The sequence below is a fragment of the Protopterus annectens genome, chromosome 3.part1 (genome assembly GCF_019279795.1).
Source record: "Protopterus annectens isolate FY-2018-M chromosome 3.part1, PAN1.0, whole genome shotgun sequence".
Taxonomy (NCBI): domain Eukaryota; kingdom Metazoa; phylum Chordata; order Ceratodontiformes; family Protopteridae; genus Protopterus; species Protopterus annectens.
In genome coordinates this window covers 1,802,310,024-1,802,333,756 of record NC_056732.1, presented here as the reverse complement: position 1 = coordinate 1,802,333,756, position 23,733 = coordinate 1,802,310,024, and positions in this window count along the sequence as shown.

The window sequence follows — 23,733 nt, the reverse complement described above, 5'->3', positions numbered from 1 at the left end:
AAAATCTCAAAAGTGGCTCCTTTCTTCTCTCAGCATTTTCTCCTCTTGGTATGTGCTTCAGCAAAAACTATGAAGCCTGGAAAGACGCCAAAACCATGTGGTTGCAGAGTTTTAAGAGAGAGAGATCAAGGAGTTTGGAATTGACCCAAAATGGCCAATAAAACTACAGTTTCTAGACAGTAACCACTCCTACAGGGACAGGCAGGCTGCTCAGTGTTAACTACTGCCACTGGTAAACACAGAGACTTCCCTTTAGCCCACGTAAGCATTGGCCTCCAAGAAACTTACTAATAGTTCAGAACAGCAACTCTGTAACTGAACTTTTTTTAAATTATAGAAAGTGGGAAAATAGCAAGATTTTTTTGTTTTTTTTGTTTTTGTTTAAGGATAGCAGAGACACACAAGTAGCAAACTAGTCAGAACAGTGCAATAAATAACCCCAACATGTGTGTGCTAGGTCAGAGGCAGGTAAAATGCAATTTTAAGAAAAAACGATTTTAAATTAAGTGCAACACAAAAAATGCAATAAACAGGCACTAGGTATGTTCTAAATACTGTTTCTAACACATATATCAACTTTTGCAAGCAAGAAAATGCCGAAAAGTAGGTGGCAATGCAGTTTTTCTAAGAAATAAATCAGAAGAAAATACTTAAAATCTCAAAAGTGGCTCCTTTCTTCTCTCAGCATTTTCTCCTCTTGGTAGGTGCTTCAGCAACAACTATCAAACCTGGAAAGATGCCAAAACCATGTAGTTGCAGGCTTTTAAGAGAGAGAGATCAAGGAGTTTGGAATTGACCCAAAATGGCCAATAAAACCACAGTTTCTAGGCAGTAACCACTCCTACAGGGACAGGCAGGCTGCTCAGTGTTAACCACTGCCACTGGTGAACACAGAGACTTCCCTTTAGCCCAAGTAAACACTGGCCTCCAAGAAATTTACAAACAGTTCAGAACAGCAACTCTGTAACTGAACTGTTTTTAAATTATAGAAAGTGGGAAAATAGCAAGATGTTTTTCTTTTTTTGATTTTGTTTAAGGATAGCAGAGACACACAAGTAGCAAACTAGTCAGAACAGTGCAATAAATGACCCCAACATGTGTGTGCTAGGTCAGAGGCAGGTAAAATGCAATTTTAAGAAAAACAGTTTTAAATTAAGTACAACACAAAAATGCAATAAACAGGCTCTAGGTATGTTCTAAATACTGTTTCTAACACAGATATCAACTTTTGCAAGCAAGAAAATGCCGAAAAGTAGGCGGCAATGCAGTTTTCTAAGAAATAATTCAGAAGAAATTACTTAAAATCTCAAAAGTGGCTCCATTCTTCTCTCAGCGTTTTCTCCTCTTGGTAGGTGCTTCAGCAACAACTATCAAGCCTGGAAAGATGCCAAAACCATGCGGTTGCAGGGTTTTAAGTGAGAGAGATCAAGGAGTTTGGAATTGACCCAAAATGGCCAATAAAACTACAGTTTCTAGGCAGTAACCACTCCTACAGGGACAGGCAGGCTGCTCAGTGTTAACCACTGCCACTGGTGAACACAGAGACTTCCCTTTAGCCCAAGTAAACACTGGCCTCCAAGAAACTTACAAACAGTTCAGAACAGCAACTCTGTAACTGAACTTTTTTTTAAATTATAGAAAGTGGGAAAATAGCAAGATTTTTTTGTTTTTTTTTTTGTTTAAGGATAGCAGAGACACACAAGTAGCAAACTAGTCAGAACAGTGCAATAAATGACCCCAACATGTGTGTGCTAGGTCCGAGGTAGGTAAAATGCAATTTTAAGAAAAAACGATTTTAAATTAAGTGCAACACAAAAAATGCAATAAACAGGCTCTAGGTATGTTCTAAATACTGTTTCTAAGACAGATATCAACTTTTGCAAGCAGGAAAATGCCGAAAATTAGGCGGCAATGCAGTGGTGCCACGGTAGCATTGTCACCTCACAGTACGACGTTGTCCTGTTCAGTCACCAGTTAGAGCGTCTTCTGTGTCGAGACATGCTTGAATGGGCATGCCTTCGTTGAAGGTTGTGCATCAGGGCTGGCAACTCTGCATGTAAAAATCCACTGCCAATCATTAGCGGACCGGAGTTCCACTGTGGCGACCCCTAACCGGGAAAATCTGAAAGACACAACAAATCAAAAGAAAATACTTAAAATCTCAAAAGTGGCTCCATTCTTCTCTCAGCATTATTTCCTCTTGGTATGTGCTTCAGAAAAACTATGAAGCCTGGAAAGATGCCAAAACCATGCGTTTGCAGGGTTTTAAGAGAGAGAGAGATCAAGGAGTTTGGAATTGACCCAAAATGGCCAATACAACTACAGTTTCCAGGCAGTAACCACTCCTACAGGGACAGGCAGGCTGCTCAGTGTTAACCGCTGCCACTGGTGAACACAGAGACTTCCCTTTAGCCCAAGTAAACACTGGCCTCCAAGAAACTTACAAACAATTCAGAACAGCAACTCTGTAAGTGAACTTTTTTAAAATTATAGAAAGTGGGAAAATAGCAAGTTTTTTTAGTTTTTTTATTTTTGTTTAAGGATTGCAGAGACACACAAGTAGCAAACTAGTCAGAACAGTGCAATAAATGACCCCAACATGTGTGTGCTAGGTCAGAGGCAGGTAAAATGCAATTTTAAGAAAAAACGATTTTAACTGAAGTGCAACACAAAAAATGCAATAAACGGGCACTAGGTATGTTCTAAATACTGTTTTTAACACATATATCAACTTTTGCAAGCAAGAAATGGCAGAAAAGTAGGCGGCAATGCAGTTTTTCTAAGAAATAAATCAGAAGAAAATACTTAAAATCTCAAAAGTGGCTCCTTTTTTCTCTCAGCATTTTCTCCTCTTGGTAGGTGCTTCAGCAACAACTATTAAGCCTGAAAAAGCACCAAAACCATGCAGTTGCAGGGTTTTAAGAGAGAGAGATCAAGGAGTTTGGAATTGACCCAAAATGGCCAATAAAACTACAGTTTCTAGGCAGTAACCACTCCTACAGGGACAGGCAGGCTGCTCAGTGTTAACCACTGCCACTGGTGAACACAGAGACTTCCCTTTGGCCCAAGTAAGCACTGGCCTCCACGAAACTTATAAACAGTTCAGAACAGCAACTCCGTAACTAAACTCTGTAATTGACTTTAATTTCAGTTTCAGGGAAATAGAATTCCTTATGTCCTAGAGTATTCAGAGGGAATATGACTGATGTATTAGGGTTAATCGCATAATTAGATATTTTTGAGAATTTTTCAATGGAGTTTAGTATCTTATTCAAATCAGTATTAGGGAATTCAAAATAAATGTTAAGATCATCAACAAAAGCTGTATACATTATTGGGACTTTGGAAATATTCATAATATGATGGAAAGTTCTTGATGATATTTTAAGCAGCAGAAGTTCTATGTATATATTGAACAGGTAAGGTGATAGTAGGCATCCTTGCCTTGTACTGTTCACTATTTGAATAGGCTTTGATTGCTTTTTATTTATAGACAGCGTTGTTGTGGCATTTTTGTACAGAGCCCTAACCATGTCTATATAGTCCTCAGGAATACTAAATTTCTTGTGTATATTTAATAAAAAATCAAAATTTACTCTTTCAAAAGCTTTGGTCGCATCTACTGAAAATGCATAGCTAGGGCATTTATCATTCGCTTTTAAACGAATGATTGAATCAGTAGTAATTGTGTTGTCATATATTTGTCTGTTGTTCATAAAGCTTAGTTGCTCAAAAGATATAATGTGAGGTAGGATTTGTTTGATTCTACTAACTAGTATTGTAGAAAGAATTTTAATATCAATATTTATGAGTGTTATCGGCCTGTAGTTGTTTGGGTTTGATGCATCAGATTTGGGTTTTGGTATAAGCATAGTTTTTGAGTTATTGATATACAGGTCTTTGAGTTATTGATATACAGGTCTTTGGTACCATACTTTATTATGTATTTATGTACTTTCAGTAGTATTGGAGCTAACTGTTTCATGAAAGTCTTGTAAAATTCCACGACGTAACCATCAGGCCCTAGTGATTTACCTGGTTTCAACTTATTTACATTAGCAATGATTTCTTCTACACTTAAGGGAGCTTTAAGATTATTTATTTGTGTCTCATTCAGTACTGGAAATAGTAACTCTTCAGTAAATTGATGGAATAATGACTCATTAAACTGGTCGTGGGGGCCAGATAGTTTTTGGTATATCTCTTCAAAAGCCGCTATGATCTCTTCATCCTTCTCTACAAATTTGTTATCATAATTTAGTCACTTTATTTTGGTAGGAGGATTTTTAATGTTTATGATTCTTGCCAGTGCTTTTGAGGGCGATTGAGCCCATTCGGCATGTTTGTGGAGGAGTTTAATTTCATTGATTGAGTACTGTTGTGTTTGAATTTTACGTAGTTGCCTTTTAGTGTAACCATTTGACTTTCAAGTACTGGTGAATAATTTATTTGCAGTTTTGACTATATTTTTTAATTTTGATTCTATTAATATGACTTTTTCTTTGTTTAATTTTTTTTATAGAAAGCAGCTGTTTGAAGTAATATACCCCTAACAGTGGCTTTTGTAACTTGCCATTGAATGTCATATGGTATATCTACTATTTCTAGGTTGTTATAGGTTTGGGTGAGAATGTCTATGATATTTTGTGAAACATCTTTAAGCTTTAGTAAGTTAGTATTTAACGTCTAGTTCGTAACTGTTTGGGGTCCTTGCACTGAGCTCCACAACTTTAGTGTAATATTTATCTTTGCATGATCCGATATTGTCCTAGGTTCACTATTGTATATGATTGTATTATTTAATAAGATTGCAGATATTAAACATACATCTATCTTGGACCAAGACTTGTGATATGGTGAATAATAAGTGAATTTACAAGTAGTTATACTATTTCTATAGTTTTAAAATGGGTCAGCTAACTTAAAATCTTCCATTATTTCAGCTATTAGTGTAGTAAGCTGAACCGATTGCTTGTTATTCTTATTTGTCCTATCAGTTTTTCCTTTAGTTTTTGTCCCCCTGAAGTTGAAACCTTTCCATTCCATGTGCCATTTAACCCCTCTAACGTAACACTATTTATTCCTTTTTTTTACACTTACTCTGTCATCTTTTCTTAATATGGTTTTATTTTATTTTAGGATGACTTCATTAGTTTAAGTCAGTACTGATAATTTTTGTGCCTCCCTGCACTTTAAGATGCATGTAAATAAAGTACATTTGTGTGAGTGTTCACATTAACAGCAGGAATATGATTTCATCTGTGTGTATGCAGTGTTGGTAGACCATGTAAAGGGTTGTCCAAAGCAATGAAACAGATGCAAGACCACAACGACCATACCTCTCAAGCTCTTAGCGCAAGAAATCTGGGCAAAACCTAGAACAATGGGGGACAAAAGCCCAAAAATAGGGACAGATTTTAAATATGGCTCTTATAAACTTAGAAAATTTCCAGAATAGCAGGGTTTGTGTTAACATGCATTTTTCTGAAGGATATTAAGTTTGAAACTCAAATGTATGTCACTATTTCGTGACTTCAGTTCTCAGTGATTTGCCAGAAAAACCCACAAATTTTTTAGGAACAGTTAAAAAATATTGACAGTTGAGAGGTATGCAAGGAAAAATAGATTTAGATTCTTGACATAACTATAAGTATGCATATGTATGTATATATGTATGTATGTATGCATGTATATATGTTGGTATGTATGTATGTGTGCATGAATGTATCTATTTGTGTATCTGTTTATGTATGTACATATATAGTATGCATGTATGTATGTATTTGTGTATGTATGTATGTATTAAGTTATTTATTGCGTTTGTTATCTGGTTGCTTGGGCTGGTCCAAAGACCCCTTTCAGTAATATAATATATGAGAAGCATAGGAATTACAAAATTAATATAATATATAACACGATCAAAGTACAATTTTTATAGGGGTTTGGGGTTTGGCAGAATAGTTAAGGTGTTTACCACATAGGTGCAAAGTACAGAGTTTGGTTCTTACCTTGAATGGGAGATTGACTAGGCTTAAAATGGCCCACAAGGGCAGCTAGCCTAGTGCTTAACTATGAACAAGAAACATTACGGATATCAGCTTGATATGGACAGTGCAGTGGTTCAGCAGTTAGCATTGTCACCTCACAGCAAGAGGTTTTCTGGTTCTGGTTCAATTCTTGGTTGGGGTTCTTCTGTGCAGAGTCTGCATGTCCTCCCTGCATTCATGTGGGTTTTTTTCTGGGTGCTCTTCTTTCTTCCCATGTTAAAAGACATGTGTCTGGAGTATTTCTCCCTGGGCATCTGCTGATAATTGGCTCATTCCAAGTTGGACTTTCCCAGTAAACAAATGCTAAATAAATAAATAAGCATTATACATTAAATTACATTACATGATGTACATATATTTATGTCACAAAAGAATATTCTGTTTGCAGAGGTGGTACAAAGATTGTTTAGGCTTACATGTGAGTACAATACCATTTTAGAAAAAGAGAAGTAATATTAAATTATTAAAGGGGAAATAAATCCCAGGATGCAAAACACTCCCTCACCAGCCTCAGTAAGAAGCTGAGATCCCTCATAAAATCCTCAAAAGCTAGTTACGAAAATAAAATTGCCAAAGATTCCAAAGACAACCACAAGGCATTCTATAGTTATTTCAAGAATCTAAATGGCAATGCTCAGATCTGCTCTGAGTTACAACAGAATGGCATTAAATATACTGATCCCAAGGATATTGCTAATATCCTGGCAGATCGATTAGTGCCAACTTCACCTCTCACCCCTAAAGGGCCCATCTCAATACCAAAAGATTGCCAAATTCCAATAATCATGGCCACACAGGTAGAAACCACACTCTCCAAAGCTAAGAATACAGCATCCATGGGACCAGATGACATCCCAGGCTGTGTACTACATAAACTACAAAATGAACTGGCACCTCACCTAAGTGTCATGTTTAATCATAGCCTCACCTCAGGCTTCGTGCCCACCGAGTGGCACACAGCTACAGTTATCCCGCTCCACAAGGGAGGATCCACCTTGGATCAAGGGAACTACCGTCCCATCAGTCTGACAAGCCTGATTTGGAAGGGCATGGAACGCATTATCATGGAACTTATAAACAAAGACATTGGCAACCTTCAAACACTGGACCCCACCCAGTTTGGGTATGTGAAGGGCTGATCTTGTCTCCTGAATCTGATTGACTTCTTCGAATCAGTCTCCACAGCTGTGGATGAGTGTAAGGCAGTCCACACAGCCTATCTGGACCGCGCCAAGGCCTTTGACACCATCCCCCACTCTGGAATCATAGATAAACTTACTAAGCTGGGCATAAATCCCTACATCACTCGATAGGTTGCTAACTGGCTTACTGACAGAACCCAGACAGTAAAAGTAGCCGACTCCAAATCCAGCTTCAGACAAGTGACAAGTGGAGTACCTCAGGGTTCATTCCTGGGACCACTCTTGTTTGGCATCTACTTCACTGAAGTACAGGCCAACAATAAGGGACTCTGGCTAACAAAGTTTGCAGATGACTGCAAACTGGGAGCCATTACTGAATCCCCAAATGATGTGGATATTCTACAAAAGGGCCTTACAGAAACAGATGCCTGGTGCCAGAGCCATGGGCTCAAGCTTAATGCCAAGAAATGTATAGTTATCCCCTTTGGAAAAAAACATGTACCCATGAATTACCACATAGGTGGCAGGACACTAAACATCGAAAGTGTAATGAGAGACATAGGGACAGTGGTCTCACTTTCGATAACCACATTGCCACAACAGTCAGGAAATCCTTCTATGTGGCATACCTCATCACTAAGGGCTTTACATCCAGAAAAAAGGAGGTCATTGTCCCACTGTACTCATCCCTCATTAGACCCATTATAGAGTATAATGCCCCGTTTGGTATGTACCTCACAAGACATCTGCAACAGCTCGAAAGGCCACAGAAATACCTCACTAAAAGAATCACAGGCCTAAAGCAGATGCCATATACTGACCATCTAAAAAAAGTCCAGCTATACTCTGTAGCATATCATCTACTCAGAGGTGATCTCTGCTTAACATACAAGGCCATGTCAAACCCTGAGCTGCTGGACATGCTCCACTTAAAGAAATCCCAATCACTCAGAGCCACACGCTACAGGGATCTAAACCTTGTCATCACAATGAACAAAACATGCTGGAGGGATTGGTTCCTGACCCAGAGACTCCCCATACTCTGGAATAGACTGCCCATACGTATCAAGCAGAGCGCCTCATTGGCCCTCTTCAAAAGGAACCTTGATGATTGGATGGGAGATAGGAAATTCACCCCAGGGATCATGTCAGTCGCCCTGCTAGACAGGGGCCTGGAGAAGTAAATATTGTGGGAAGAAATATCCAAGGAATTGTTATGGCTAGGCTTGTATAGGCCCTAGGGCCGATAGCCTAGTACCAACCTATGAACCTATGAACCTATGAATTATAGATGCAGGTTGTCATTTATAGTGAGTAGAAAAGGATGGGAGAGAGGAACTTGAAAAAATAGCAAAGGAGGATCTTAAAGCAAGCAGACTATGACATCTGCTCCTCGGCATAAACTTTAAACCTACACAACAAAGCTGGAGTTTTTTGAGGCGGTCAGTGTAGGGCATTTGTTTGAGGCCAGTAATCCACTTTGTGAGGTACTTCTGTGGCCTTTCCAGCTGCTGCAGATGTCATGTGAGATACATTCCAAAAGGGGCGTTATACTCTATAATGGGTCTAATGAGCAATGAGTAGCGGGGAACGATGGCCTCTTTTTTCCTTGATGAGAACCGTTTTATGATGAGGTGTGACACGTAGAAGGACTTCCTGACTACTGTGGCGATGTGACTATCAAAGGTGAGACTACTGTCCACCTGGGTCCCAAGGTCTTTTATCACACATTCGGTGTTAAGTAGATTGCTGCCTATGTGGTAGTTTATGGGTACAGAGTTTTTACCAAAGGGGATGACACTGCACTTTTTGGCATTGAGCTTAAGGCCATGACTCTGACACCAGGCATCTGTCTCAGCGAGACCCTTCTGTAGGATGTCCACATCATTTGGGGACTTGACTATGGCTCCTAGTTTGCAGTCATCTGCAAACTTCGTTAGCCAGAGGCCTTCTGTCTTAGCTTGTACCTCAGAGAAGTAGATACCAAACAGGAGGGGTCCCAGGACAGAACCCTGTGGTACTCCACTTGTCACTGCTTTGAGGTCAGATCTGGAGTCTGCAACTTTTACAGTGTGGGTTCTGTCAGTGAGCCAGCTGGCAACCCATCTTGTGATGTAGAGATTTATACCTAGTTTAGTGAGTTTAGCTATAATTCCAGAATGGGGGATGGTGTTGAAAGACTTGGTAAGGTCAAGATAGGCTATGTGAACCACCTTACCCTCATCTACAGCCTTGGTGACTGCCTCAGAGAAGTCAATCAGATTCAGGAGGCATGATCTGCCTTTCATAAACTTGAAATGGGTGGGATCCAGAGTTTGGAGGTTACCAATGTCTTTGTTTATGAGTTCCATGATGATACGTTACATGGCCTTGCAGACCAGGGTCGTCAGGCTAATAGTTCGATAGTTCCCAGGATCAGTGGTGGTTCCCCCTTTGTGGAGTGGGATAATTGTTGCTGTGCGCCATTCAGTGGGAACAAAGCCTGAGGTGAGGCTATTATTGAACATGGTGCTTAAGTAGGGAGCCAGTTCGTTCTGAAGTTCATATAAAACGCAGGCTGGGATGTTGTCCGGTCCCATGGATGCTGTGTTTTTGGCTTTAGAGAGTGCAGCTTTTACCTGCGTAGTTGTGATTACAGGGACTCTGCATTCTTCCTGTATAGATATGGGCCCTTTAGGGGGTGGGGGGGTAAAGTTAGCAGTGAACCTATCTGCCAGGATGTTAGCAATATCAGTTGGTTCTGTAATTTTCATGCCGTTGTGCTGTAACTCAGAGCAGATCTGGGTGTTGCCATTGAGATTCTTGACATAGCTATAAAATGCTTTGTGGTTGTCCTTAGAATTAGTGGTGATTTTGTTTTCGTAGCTAGTTTTGGAGGATCTTATAAGCGATCTCAGCTTCTTACTGAGGCTGACCTGGGAGCTCCTCCACTCATGGGATTATACTGTCTTTTGCAACAGTTTCTTCCTTCTGTTATACAGTTTGTTTATGCCAGGGGACCACTAGATTGGCTTCCTTTTTTTGGAGGATAGTGTCTTGGTTCTGTTTGGGATAGCATGACCCATGCACTCGTGCAAGTGCTTATAGAGTGCATTTGTGTATGATTCAGCAGTTGTAACTGTATTATCCATCTGCATGGGTGTCACGAAGTTCACCACTTCTGTCATAAGAAGCATGAAGTTGGCTTTGGAGAAATTTTTTACCGTGGTTTCCTTAATGGGGGATGGGGGTGGGCTGTGGATATCAAGGGTGATTAGCTTATGGTTGGATCCGACCAACGAGGAGTTGACTTCAGGTGTGGAACACCGGTCACTCATGTTGGCAATGACTAGGTCTAGGATATTGTTGCCCCTGGTGGGGGTGTGGATAAGTTGATCCAGGGCATTGGAGTTTATGAATTCCAGAAAGCGTTGAGTTAAGGAGTTGGTACACGAGTAGTTTTCCCAGTTAATGGTGGGGTAGTTGAAGTCACCCATTATTAGGGTGTTTGGTTGAACCCTAATATTTTCCAGTACATCAAGAGAAGAGGAGTGGAAATCCTGGGGCATGATGGGGGATCTGTAGCAAGCTACAATTTGGATTGCAGTTTTGCCCAGAGTTAGTTGCACTTGGATAACCTTGGATGCAATATGCTGAGCAACTAGCCTGGAGGTGTGGATATCCTTAATGAATATGGACACACCTCCACCTTTGGTGTTTTGGTCAAGGTTACATGGCCAAAAAGTGTGGTATGAGTTATAGCCTGGTAGTGCAGGGGTGCTCTCTGGAGCCTTGAACCAGGTCTCAGTCACTGCACAGATATCGATGTTCTCCATTTTAAGGAGTGCCTCGAGTGAGTGCATTTTGAGATTTAGACTTCTAGCATTGAGTAGCATTACCCTCAGTTTTTGTTTGCCTGTTCCTGTTATGATGGTGAATTTGTTATTTGAACCTTGCCTAAAAAAGGCACTATAGGGTCAGCAAGAGCCTTAGCCAGTATCTAGAATCCCAAAGGTGACAGGTGAAGGCCATCTGTGGCAAAGCATCATGGTTTGTCGACCATGTCATCCCAAGCAGACAGATACTGGATCCCCTTAGAATGACACCAGAAGCTTAGCCAATTGTTGAAGTCAATCAATTTGTCCTTGTACTGTGGTATCATTCTGGGTGATGGCAGAATGCTACTCAGGGCTAGGTCATACCTGCCTGGGCTACAAGGTCGTAGAGCTCCTCCATGTCTCTTTTCATGTAGTCCAGGGAGGTACGTCTAGCCCTTCTGGAAGTAGTAGGATTAGACAGGGTGAAGTTGTCTCATATAGAAAAGACACTGGAGTTCATATAGTCATTGATCTAGGTAGGCAGCCCTTCTTCAAGGCCAGTTCTAGCAAGCTTGACTAGTAATAATATATGATCAGCAATACCAAAAGCCCTCCATGGGCAACAAAGAGCTTACCTATAAGGAAGAGTTTTTTTAAGATCTTTTTTTTTAATCATCACATTTTAAACATTAACATGAGCTTATATACATTAATATATATGCAGAACAGTAGCTAGTCTGTTTGGTACTCTGCGCAGTTCCCTGATCTGGTCCCCCCTCAATTATGAAGGTAAAAGTCTCAAAAATTTGAGGACCAAAAAAGGCTATTCTGCACTTTGAAATTGTAGTAAACCATTTTAGCTGTGACTGCATGTACTATATCAGTAGTCATTTTTGAATGCTGATACTATATTTCCAAACCAGTGGTATATGCCAGTCATGCCCCAAGACCTTATGCCCAGGGTAGCAACCCCTTCTGCCTGCCCTAACTAGACCTCTGATACATGCTTTCATTTTAACAATTTTCATTCACTCCTCCATTACATAACATTCTTAGTTCGTGCCTTTTCTAATTCCACATTCCTCCTCCTGAAGATTATTCTGCTTGTGCGTGCATTGTTTCCACAACTTCCATTTATTTCAATGAAATTTGCTCCAACCCCTTTTAAAGATGCCACCTAGAGTTCTTTTTATCTCTTTTACATTGTTTAGAATTTCCATTATGTTTGGTCTAGATTTTGTTTTCTATTTTTCAGTAGTTGATTTCTTGGCGGCCAACAGCATTAAACTTAGTAAAGCCTTTGTGCAGATAATATAGATCCTATATTCCAGATCAGAAGAATCACCTCCTTAGTTACGGATTTTTTGGCAGCCAACAGCATTAAACTTAGTAAAGTCTTTGTGCAGATAATATAGAGCCTATATCCCAGATCAGAAGAATCACCTCCTTAGTTACAATAATTTACTCCCGCAACATTTCCATCAAAGTACTCTTCAGGGAGTTTTTAAAGTCTGTCAACTTGATGCATTCCCAAAAAAATGTTTCCAGCCCTCTCTGTCTTTTTCATCACATCTCCATCAGTTGTTGTCTTGTTGTTCCTTCGGCTTTTCCCGGTTAGGGGTCACCACAGCGGAACTCTGGTCCACTAATGATTGGCAGTAGATTTTCATGGTGCCGAGGTGCCAGCTCGACGCCAAACCTTCAATGGAGGCACAGCCATTCACTCATGTCTTTGGAATGCCACTCGATTGTGGGGAGGACATGCAGACTCCACACAGAAGGCACTCTAGCCGAGAATTGAATGGGAGAACCTCTTGCTGTGAGGCAACAACGCTACTGCTGTACCACCACGGCTGACTAATTGAGAAAAATCCTCTGAAGTCTTCTTGGAGAGGCATTTGTGTGTATTATAGCAATAACCAACAAGTAGTATGAGGGTGAAGCCTGAGTTATTAAACAAAAGAAGCCATGGATAAATCTTCAATATACCACACCCAGGCATCAGTTAATGCTATTGTACAATGACATTATTTTAGAAAGAAATTACTTTTCTTAAATAATATCTTTGTATAATGGTGCCTTGGTTTTCTTCCACGTTGTTTCCATATTCTGCCGCTTTTTTGATGTACTGTGCATGTGTATGGGACTTGCGTTCCCACTCTTACGCAGTACGTCATTGCTTTGGAAAGTAATCATTGGAGAAAGAAAGATCTCTGTTGCTTCTTTTTTCTTTAAAAAATGGTGAAATCAGGATAGTTTAGAAGTATGAGAGAGACAGGACAAAAATACTTGAAAAATCAGGTACGTTTCTTTAGTTTTGCATAATGTACCTGATTTTTCTTATATATTCTCTGCCTTCTGTACATACATCTTGACCTTCTAGCTCAAGAAAACTGCAAAACTTTGTTGTATTTGCTGGATTTATAATGGGCATTGTTGAACATGCACATTTTTGAATGTTAATGAACTATCTTTGTATAATTCAAAATATTGTGTTTGTGCCCTGGTAGAGATGTGGAATATAGCTCTAATAAAGGTGTGTTAACTTTAACTATATGAAGTGGGAAACATTTCATGTAGTCTCTTTCATATGTCAGCTAAGTTCTAGATCTTTTAAGTATCATCATCTCTCCTGCATCATATCCCATAAATTTGCTGTTCTGGACACAAAAGAGAAAACAAAAGGGCAGTTTCCACAATGTTATATGACTGAATTGTTACAACCATTTCAATAGCAGTACACAATACACAGTCATTGTTTTCCTCCTTTCTTGTTCTTTAATATCAACAGTCCATATCAAAAGCCTCCTACAGTGGATATAGAGAGATGAAATTAGCAAGAAAAAAAGAGAGTAGTGTTACTGGAAATGAATTTATCATCAGGTCTTAGCAAGTACTTTCACATTTTGGACCCTGTTTTCACAAAATCTCATTAAGGCGACACTGATATATCATGAAGAAGGGTTGATTAAAAAATACAAAATACTGCTGGGTTCACAGGTCACAGGTTAAAAATGTGCCCAATCCTGGTGCACTCACTGGTGCCAGGACTAGAAAAAAAGGCACTTGGAAACTTTCCTAGAACAGTTGGCCAGACTCAGAAGGATAGACTCACTGTGGCTGAGGAAGGAAGTAGTCCACAAATACTGACAGGCAAAAAAAGAGCCATAAAGATGACAAAGCGGACTATTGAGGAAGGAAGAAATTATATATTGTTACTATTATGCAAGAAGGCCAGAATTTCCAGGTGGAAGATATTCTGAAAGAATGAGATACAAATATAGGAAAGAAACATATTTGCACATGTAAAACTATCAAAAGCTTCAAATAAAAAATTATATGTTTATAATGCCACAGAGCCATGAAAAACATTACATAAATGAAGAAACGTTGGGCCATCTTGAAAGAGAAGTGACAGAGAAAGTACAAAAATATACAGAACAAAACCCAAAGATTTTTGATAGGTATAAAAAAGAAACATGGACTTGGGAATGAAAATGAGACTGGCAGGGTGCAATATTTATGCAAAGGAGACAGCCAAACTAATCCAAACAAAAACGTAGCTTCAGGTATATTTTAAGAGAAATCCAGGCAAAGGAACACAGATATGGAAAATTTCACAACAAAAAATAAGAAAACAAAGGTGGAATTTAGGAAAGAGATTTGGTAAGACTGAAGTTAAGCAAACAGAAATTGAAGTTATGGATTATCAGTGAATTGGAGGATTTAGGCAGAGGTCTCTAACACAGGTAATGCCACAACATGATGTAATAATGGTTCCCCAGATACAGGAGCAGGAGGTATCTGAAGATTTGCCACATTTTGATGCTTTGTAACCTTCTTCAGGAGACCAGTACAAAAGTCCATTTTGAAGTTACAAAGGAAATAGCGGGAAGCACAAAGGTAATGTCACAGAGTGATGGGCCACTGGGTTCCCATTTGAAGGAGCAGCAGATGAAGCAGCATGCATCTGAAAGAGGATATATTACAGGAAGATGTTTTTGGACTTTTTTGGAATACTCACAGGAAACAGAGCAAAGAAGATGCTCTCAGTCCAGTAGAAAACAATTTAAGGGAAGACCTGCTTGATTTAATAATGATAGATTGACATATTAAGATAATTCAAATAAATAGAGCACAGAAAATAAATAAGACCAAAATGTTAGAAGATTAGTAAAACAGATAAGCACATTAATTAGGACTATTAAGAAAAAATCATGAATTCATAAAATATAACATTAATAAATAGAATATATTACTATGCAGATAAACTAATAATGGCTGAAGTGTTACCACAGAAACGTAGAGTAACAAAGATAAGGAAGGTAACAAGTAATATATCACTATGAAACACTGAGTAGAGAAAACAATAAAGCAATCAAGATAAAAAGTATCACTCTTAGGCAAATATAGAAAATGGAACAGATCATCTAAAATACTTAGACATGGTAAAAAGCAACATACAGTATCAAAATAGACCAGGATCTGTCTTACACTATTGTCGATGATAAACTAAAATGTCAGCACAAGAAGAAAAACATAAGAGGTGTGGAAATAAATATAAAGGTAACTACAAAGTAAGCAATTAATTGATGACCCAAAAATGTTTGTAAAGAACTGAGAAACAAAACAAAAGGAAAAGAAACACCACAACAAAGAAGAAATAGACATATTTTGGAGAAATATTAGGAAGGCCCTGTTTCAATACAACAAAGGTACTGAACTGATATGTTGAATGGATAGAAGAATTATAAGAAACAGTAAAGAGTTCTAATGTAGAGGATATGAAATGGAATGAAGTGACAAACAGAGAAACTAAGACAAAATTAAGAAAAATCTTCTAATTGGAAAACCCCAGCCCCAGATATAGTACCTAACGTCTGGCTTAAAGTATTAACGTCTTTACACAACAGTTTATCCCTGAGTAAGAATTATGCATATGTTTATGCCAAACAAACACCAACCTGGTTAACAACAGAAAAAGAAAAGACTCCTCCTCTCTAAAGATTGAATGTAAAAGCCAGCCTAAAAGCTATAGTCAAAAGGAAAAACAATACTTCTCGTCTTTAAGAGTGAATGTAAAAGGCAACCCAAAAACTATAGACTATTAACTTCCCTCCCAGCGATACACATATTATATATTGGAATTGATGCAGAAAGAGTTTATAGTCATTTAGAAAAAAATCAGTTATGGCAGCAAACCAAAAAAGAGTAACACATGAAAATCACATCAAACAATGGATCATTTGTTGCTAAATAAAGCCATAACAGAGAATTGTAAAAAGAAGAAGAACTTAAGTATGACATGGATAGATTACAAGAAATTATTTGACAGCATCCCACATACATGGATTAAGGAATGCTCATAAATGAATAAGATATACTCTACATTGATGAATTACATTACAGTGACCATAAAACAGTGGCAAACCACTTTGGAATTGAGCCATGACAAAGGACAAATTATTATCCCAGGGATAAAAATTCAAAGAGAGGCATTCCAAAGTGATTATTTGTCACCGTTGTTTTTTATCCTGCCCTTAAACCATTTTGCTGTTTATTTGGCAGATTAGACAATGTTTACAGTTTGGCTCCCAGAAACCAATCTTGTTTAAAAACTTCTAATCAACTTTTTGTGGATAAATTAAAATTGTGTACTTCATCAGATCAGGAGTTGAAAGCACAACTACAAATGTTTAAAGCTTTATCAGATAATATAAGAATATCATGTGGTCATGATAAATGTGCAAAAGCAACATTTAAAACAGGAAAGCCATGTACCAATCTCAGACAGGAAAGTGATATAAAGGAACTTGAGCTCAAGGGAGTATATAAATATTTGCGAATATATGAAGTATCAGCAATAAAACATGAACAAATGAGAATGAAACAGCAAGGAATGCCTTAAAAGACTAAAACTAACATTAAAAACTGTCTTCTTATCTAGGAATAAAGTCCAAACTATAAATCAATTTGCTCTTCCTCGTCTAACTTACATTTTTGCGGGGTTGATGTACCTCAAAATGTAAGAGATCAACAGGACAAGAAAACTGCTTCATGCATGTCAAATAATATATATAAGAATCAGTGTATACCAAGATTACATACTGCTCAACAAACATATTGCCTTACTGGTATTTGGGTAGTAGTGCCCCTGCTACCCTACTCTGGCAGTGTACCAAAGCTCAGAGTCCCTTTCACTGCCTGTTTGTGGGTATGGTTGGCAAACCAACTGCCGGTATAGGCACTGCCTTACACACCCACAGACCGGACCCATTCAGTTTGCTAGTGTCATAGTAAAACTGCTCCTTATCCTGGAACTCTCCAGCTGCTGAGCACAGATACAAAACATTTTTTTTATTTTATGTCTCTGTTTTTTTTCTCTTAATGCTTGAATAGTGTATTATGATGTTTTAACTGTTTTTTTTTTCTGATTGGAAAAATTGTATAAGCTTGGGAATTTACTTTACCTACAGTAGAAGGCCTATACTGTTTTTGTTGATTACAAGCTTCATTTGAAAGTATCGATGGGAAAAGTTGCTGATTTTATATTTTTTCCATTGGGGTTATGATTATTTGAGGTAATTGAGCAGATTTATCACATTGTAAATGTTTATTTATTTAAATTACAATATTTTGCACCATTTTGTTTATTAAACATTTTCGACAAATTTTTTTATCACAAGTTTATGCTTTATTTCTTGTCTAAGACTGGTTTATTCTGTTTTTAATCATTTGGGAGTGAAATTAGCCTGTTAAAACTGGGGGATTTTTGTGACGTACTTTGTGCGTTGGGTGGTGTTGCTGAAACCACAGTCATTTTATTTTGTGCAGTGTTCAAAAGAGTATCCCTTGCTATTTAGATGGAGAATAGTGAGATTTGTCCATTTTTTACTGGACTGACCATGCAGACATTATTTGATATTGCTCTTGCTAGTTTTTTGTCTTCTGACTTGAGGGAGTCAGATATGGTGCCCTACCCACTATTCACCTCTTAAAGACCTAAAAAACATAGAACTAAATAAATCAGCTTCCAGGGTGACTCACTAGTAGCCTTGGTCAAGCTACTAGATCATTGGCCTTCATTTGACTCGAAGTTACCTCATGTGCTGTTAGTACCAGAGCTGCACATGACATGAGGCTCAGACACATCCTTCAGGCCTGTACTACTGCCTGGTTCAGGTATAAGAGAAGCAAACACTTTAGGTGCAGGAAAAGTCAGGGATGCAGCATCTGCTGACAGTGTTGATATGTCTTCCCCTGGGGATTTCAGCACTAGTACAGTGCATCCAAAAAAAGAGACAAAAGGCCCACCACATTACAAGGCAAAAGTCTGACTGTGATTTCCCCTGAGCTGGTGGCTATGGTTAGATCCATTATTCAGGATGTTGATTACAAGATGAAAACATGGGATCTGATGTCAATTTTCATTTTTCCTCAACTGATGCTTTTGGATCCGATCCTCAGATCCAACTCGGCTGTTACTAAATCTCATGGTGCCTTTAAAACTATTGGACTTCTCCCTTACCCATAATAGCTCAACCTTAAGTTACCTCAGATCTTATTTGCCACTTTTCCCGCAGGATGTGGTTGCTGTAGCTTTTGAGCTTCATTGTACTTTTTGCAGATGTTTAATTTTTCATATTTTTCTCCATCCCTACTGTTCCCTTACCCTTGTGTTTTTTACATATCTATTTTTGGCAGCTGACAAGGCTCTTGTTGGTTTTAAAAAGTGTTCTAAATGTGGGCACACAATGCCCTTTTCTGACAATAATAACTTATGTGTTTATTGCTTGGGCCCACAACATCTACAGAAAGACTGTTTCATCTGTAGCAACTTCAGTCCTCATGCTCTAGTGGACAGGAAGAATAAATTAATCTTAAAAGGTCTGTAGATCAGAGTGTAATGTGTGTGTGCTATTCCTTTAAAAAGCATGCAAGGCTGTGCGTGCACGTATATAATCAGACACGTGCAATCCCTAGTGCCATTTTGTAGAAGCAGCCATTGAGTGAGCATGTATGATAGCAGAAGTTAGTTTGTATATAATAGGTTCATAGGTTCATAGGTTCATACTAGGCTATCTGCCCAAGGGCATTTATAAGCCTAGCCCATAGTTATGTGGCTTTCGCCACCCCTTTAGTTTGAATAAAAACTATGCCTATCATTTTGCTGTGCCTCTGTCAAGCAGTGACACTGAAGTAATCCCTGGGGTATATCTGCGATCTCCCATCCATTGGTCAAGATTCCTCTTGAACAAGGCCAGAGAGGTGCTCTGCCTCACATGTACCGGGATTTTGTTCCACAGCATAGGGAGTCTCTGGGTGATGAATCTGTCCCTCCAGCATGTTCTATTTATAACCGTGTCAAGGTTTAAGTCTCCCGCCCTTGTGGTTCTGAGGGATCTAGATTTTTTGAGGTGAAGCATATTCAACAAATCTGGGTTTGACATGGCCTTATATGTCAGGCACAGGTCACCTCTGAGCAAGCGGTATGAGACTGAATAGAGCTGGAGTTGTTTCAGTCGGGCAGCATAACACATATTTTTGAGACCCTTTATCCTTTTGGTGAGGAACTTTTGGGGCCTTTCAAGCTGCAGCAGGTGTCTGGTCAGATACATTCGAGCGGGCATTGTACTCAATCATAGGTCTAATGAGTGATGAGTACAGGGGGACGATGACCTCCCTTGATCTAGATGTGAATCCCTTCATGATCAGGTGGGCGATATAGAAGGTTTTCCTAACTACTTTAGCAACATGAGTGTCAAACGAAAGGCTACTGTCAACCTGGGTCCCCAGATCCCTGATGACTTTTTCTGTGCTCAGTGGATTGCCACTTATATGGTAGCTAGGGGTAACCTTGTTTTTCCCGAAGGGTATGACTATGCATTTTTTGGCGTTTAACTTCAGGCCATGGCTCTGGCACCAGTTATCCGTTTCTGTTAAGTCATAGTCAATAAGTCTTTACAGTGATGAGTTTGTATAGTATAAAGTTGCTTAAACAGAACCCATGAAGACTCGTTTATTCATGTACCAACATGAAATTGACATGGTGTCAGAAGTGGGATGGAAAAGAGAAGAACATTTGGACCCATGAGATGTAGAGACACCAGTGAAGGTAGAAATGAGAGAAAACAGTATAAACACAACCAGAATGAATCAAAGGTAATGAAAGATAAGACTTATTTACTCGATGCAGAAAAGAGGCAGAAACAGCATTATAAGAGCACAAACAGCATTATCAGGCAGAAGGAAAGTACAAAAATGTTTGCTAACTAAAGAGAATGTTTGAGATAAAGGTACTTGACAGAACAATGACTTTAGAGTACAGAACGAGCATGTTTAAGGCAGAACAAGTGTTTTTAAGGCAGAATGTGGCATGTTTAGAGTAAAACAAGCACAAAAGAAACACATTGGGCATAAAAAATGGCTTAAACAAGCAAAATAATTTAAAAAGAGAAAAGGGTACAGTAAGCAAAAATAAAGCAAGGCGACTGCTTGTGTTGGGCAAAGTGCTGTGTTTGGGCATAACTACAACTTCATATTGCAACAAGGACATAATTAAAATTGTTCAAAGTATCTCAGAGTGTATAAATGTGCTTACAGTGTGTGCTTAGTACTGTGCATGTATTTCAAAGAGTTCACTGTGTGCAAGGTGCAACTATTTCATGAAAATCCAGTCAAAGCATATTTATTTGAGGAAAGTTCCTGTGCTGGGTGTGTCTGTTTGTAAAGTGCCTCCATTACGTAGTGCTTCTTGTACTGTAATGAGTTACCTAGCAAGGTACCACCATTTTGGGGACATTTCAGTGTACTGCATATAGTGTTTTACAAAGTGCAAATACTTCGAGAGATATTGAATTTGGGGAGCACAAGTCCAGCTTACTTAAAGTGCTCATGAATTACCCAGTTGCAACATAAATTCTCCAATGTTTCTTAAAGAGATAACTTTAACAAATACTGGTGCCTTCATCGATAAAGCCCAAGCAACTATTTTAGCATTTTTACCTTTACCAGTTCCAAGAATAAATGATTTTTGCATTTCTGCCTTTACCAATTTCACAAGCAAATGACTTTTGCATTTCTGCCTTTACCAGTTTCAACATGCATGACTTTAGCATCTCTGCCTTTATCACTTTTGAACATGTATGACTTTTGCTTTTCTACTTTTACCAATTCCACAACCATGGTGAGTGCTGGTAAATGACCTTAGCATTTTTGCCTTTACCAATCGAAGATTTCATAAAGCATCAATCTGAGAAATTATTCCTCAAGGTCTGTAAAGTATCGAAAAGTTTGAAAAGCCATTCTGTAAAGTTTCATAAAGAATTGTTAACCCGAAAAGGTTGTTTTGCAAAGTACAATAAAGCATCAAGAAGTGTAAAAAGTTATTTCGCAAAGCATAATAAAGCATCGAGAAGTCTAAAAAGTTGTTTTGGAAAGTACAATAAAGCACTGAGAAATTTGAAAAGCCACTTTGCAGAGTGTCATACACAGAGTGTCATAAAGCATTGAAAAGCCCGAGAAGTTATTTTGCATTCAGTTGTTCAAGAGTACTATGATGTTGTTCATTCGCATAATTCTGACAAGCTTAAAGAGAGCAAATATAGGTGCAAAATACAAAAGCATTGAGCAAACTGCATTTATCCCAATTACTTATGTACATGTGTGTGTGTGTGCATATATTCGTGCTTGATTGCAAGATCCTTCACTGGAATCTGTTAATATGGCAGATGGATTTCAAAAACCTCAACCACTTGTGTTTGATCAGAATATTGAAGAGAACCGGAGACTATTTGAACAAGAGTACAATATTTTTATACAAGCAGTTTATGCAGATAGAGATGCACATACCAGGCCATTCATTTTGTTGAACCTAGCAGGATCTAGGGCCATAGAAAGAGAGCGTTCATTTGTGTATGCACCAGCAGTGTATGAAGGTGAAGGTGCAGACTGCCATATTGTTGTGCAAGCTGAATCAGTGGAGGACCCCAAGTGTCTGATGCGCAAGTTCAGAGAAATGTACAACCCACAGATGAACATTACATTATAGAGGCATTTGTTTTACACAAGGAACCAGAACCCAAGGAAGACATTTGCAGCTTATGTAATTTACTTGAGACAGAACTAAGATATGTTGGTTTGGTGATTTAAAAGATGAGCTGATAAAGGACAGACTTGTATGTAGTATCAATAGTGATGCAGTGAGAAAGATTTTTGTGACATTGATTTGACATTAAGTAAAGCAATAGAGATTGTTCAGATCCATGAGGTGACAGAAAGGCATACAAACATGCTTACAAATGACAAGAGCATGGTTTCAGTGAGGTCCAGAGCAAATGTAGATAGTATGCAACAGGTGGCAAACAGAAACAGGCCTAAGCAAGGAGCAGCCACAGGGTTTCCAGAGAAGTTCTAGAAAAAGCGCAAGCTCCACTGCTAGTCCAGTGCAACGTAAATGTGAGTCAGCAAAACCCAAGTCTACCTTTATTGTTAACTGTCGCACTTGTGGTGTGAATCATGAATCTAAAAGAGGTAAGTGTTTAGCATATGGAGAACAATGCCACAAATTTAAGAAATGCAACCACTTTCAAAAGTTTTGCAAGCCAAGTAAGCCTCACTCATTTGTAAAGAAAGGTCGCACAAAAAAGCAAATTGATCAAGTAGAAACGAAACAGTCAGCTTTCTATGTGGATGGTGTATCAGTACTTGGAGAATGAGTTGATGCTGTAAACTTATTAACAAGGAGTGAAGTGTTTTACACAGTCAGAATCAATGGAAAATCCACAGAGCTATAAGTAGACACTGGATCAAAGTACAATGAACAATTCAATACAACCAGCAGTGCGAGACACTTCAAAATGGAGAACATCGACATTTGTGCTGTAATGGAGACCTTGTTTAAAGCAGCAGAAAGCACCCCTGTGCTACTAGGCTATAACTCATTCCACACTTTTCAGCCCCAGAACATGGACCGAAGCTCCAAAGGCAGTGGTGTCTCCATATTCATAAAGGATATGCACACCACCAGACTAGTAGCCCAGCATAATGCATCTGAGGTACTTCAGATACAACTAACACTGGGTAAGATGGCGATTCAGGTCGTAGCCTGCTATAAGTCCCGAACTATGTCCCAAGACCCTCACTCCATGTTCCTAAGCACCCTGGAAACTGCTAGGGTCACACCCAACACTCTCATACTAGGTGACTTCAACTACCTCTCCAGCAACTGAGAAAACTACTCATGCACCAGTAAACTGGCCCAAAGCTTCCTGGAATTCATCAATTCCAATGCCCTGGACCAGCTCATTCTTACCCACACTAGAGGAAGCAACATCCTTGACCGGGTTATTACTAACATGGGCAACCATTACTCTACACCAATAGTCAATTCCTCCCCGGTTAGATCCGACCACAAACTAATCACCATAGAAATCCACATCTCACCCACACCCCCTACAAACGTAACCACCATGAAAAACTTCTCCAAAGCTGACTTTGGGCTACTAAAAACAGAGGTGGCTAACTTCACGGCACCCATGTCAATGGAAAATAGATGCATGACTGCCGAATCATACACCAATGCACTGTATGAACATGCACATAAATGCATGGAACGAGCCATACCCAATAGAACCAAGATGCTCTCCTCCAAAAAAAAGGAAGCCAATCTGGTGGTCCCTTGCTATTAATAAACTCTACAACAGAAGGAAGAAACTATTGCAGAAAAAGGTGAAGTCCCAAGACTGG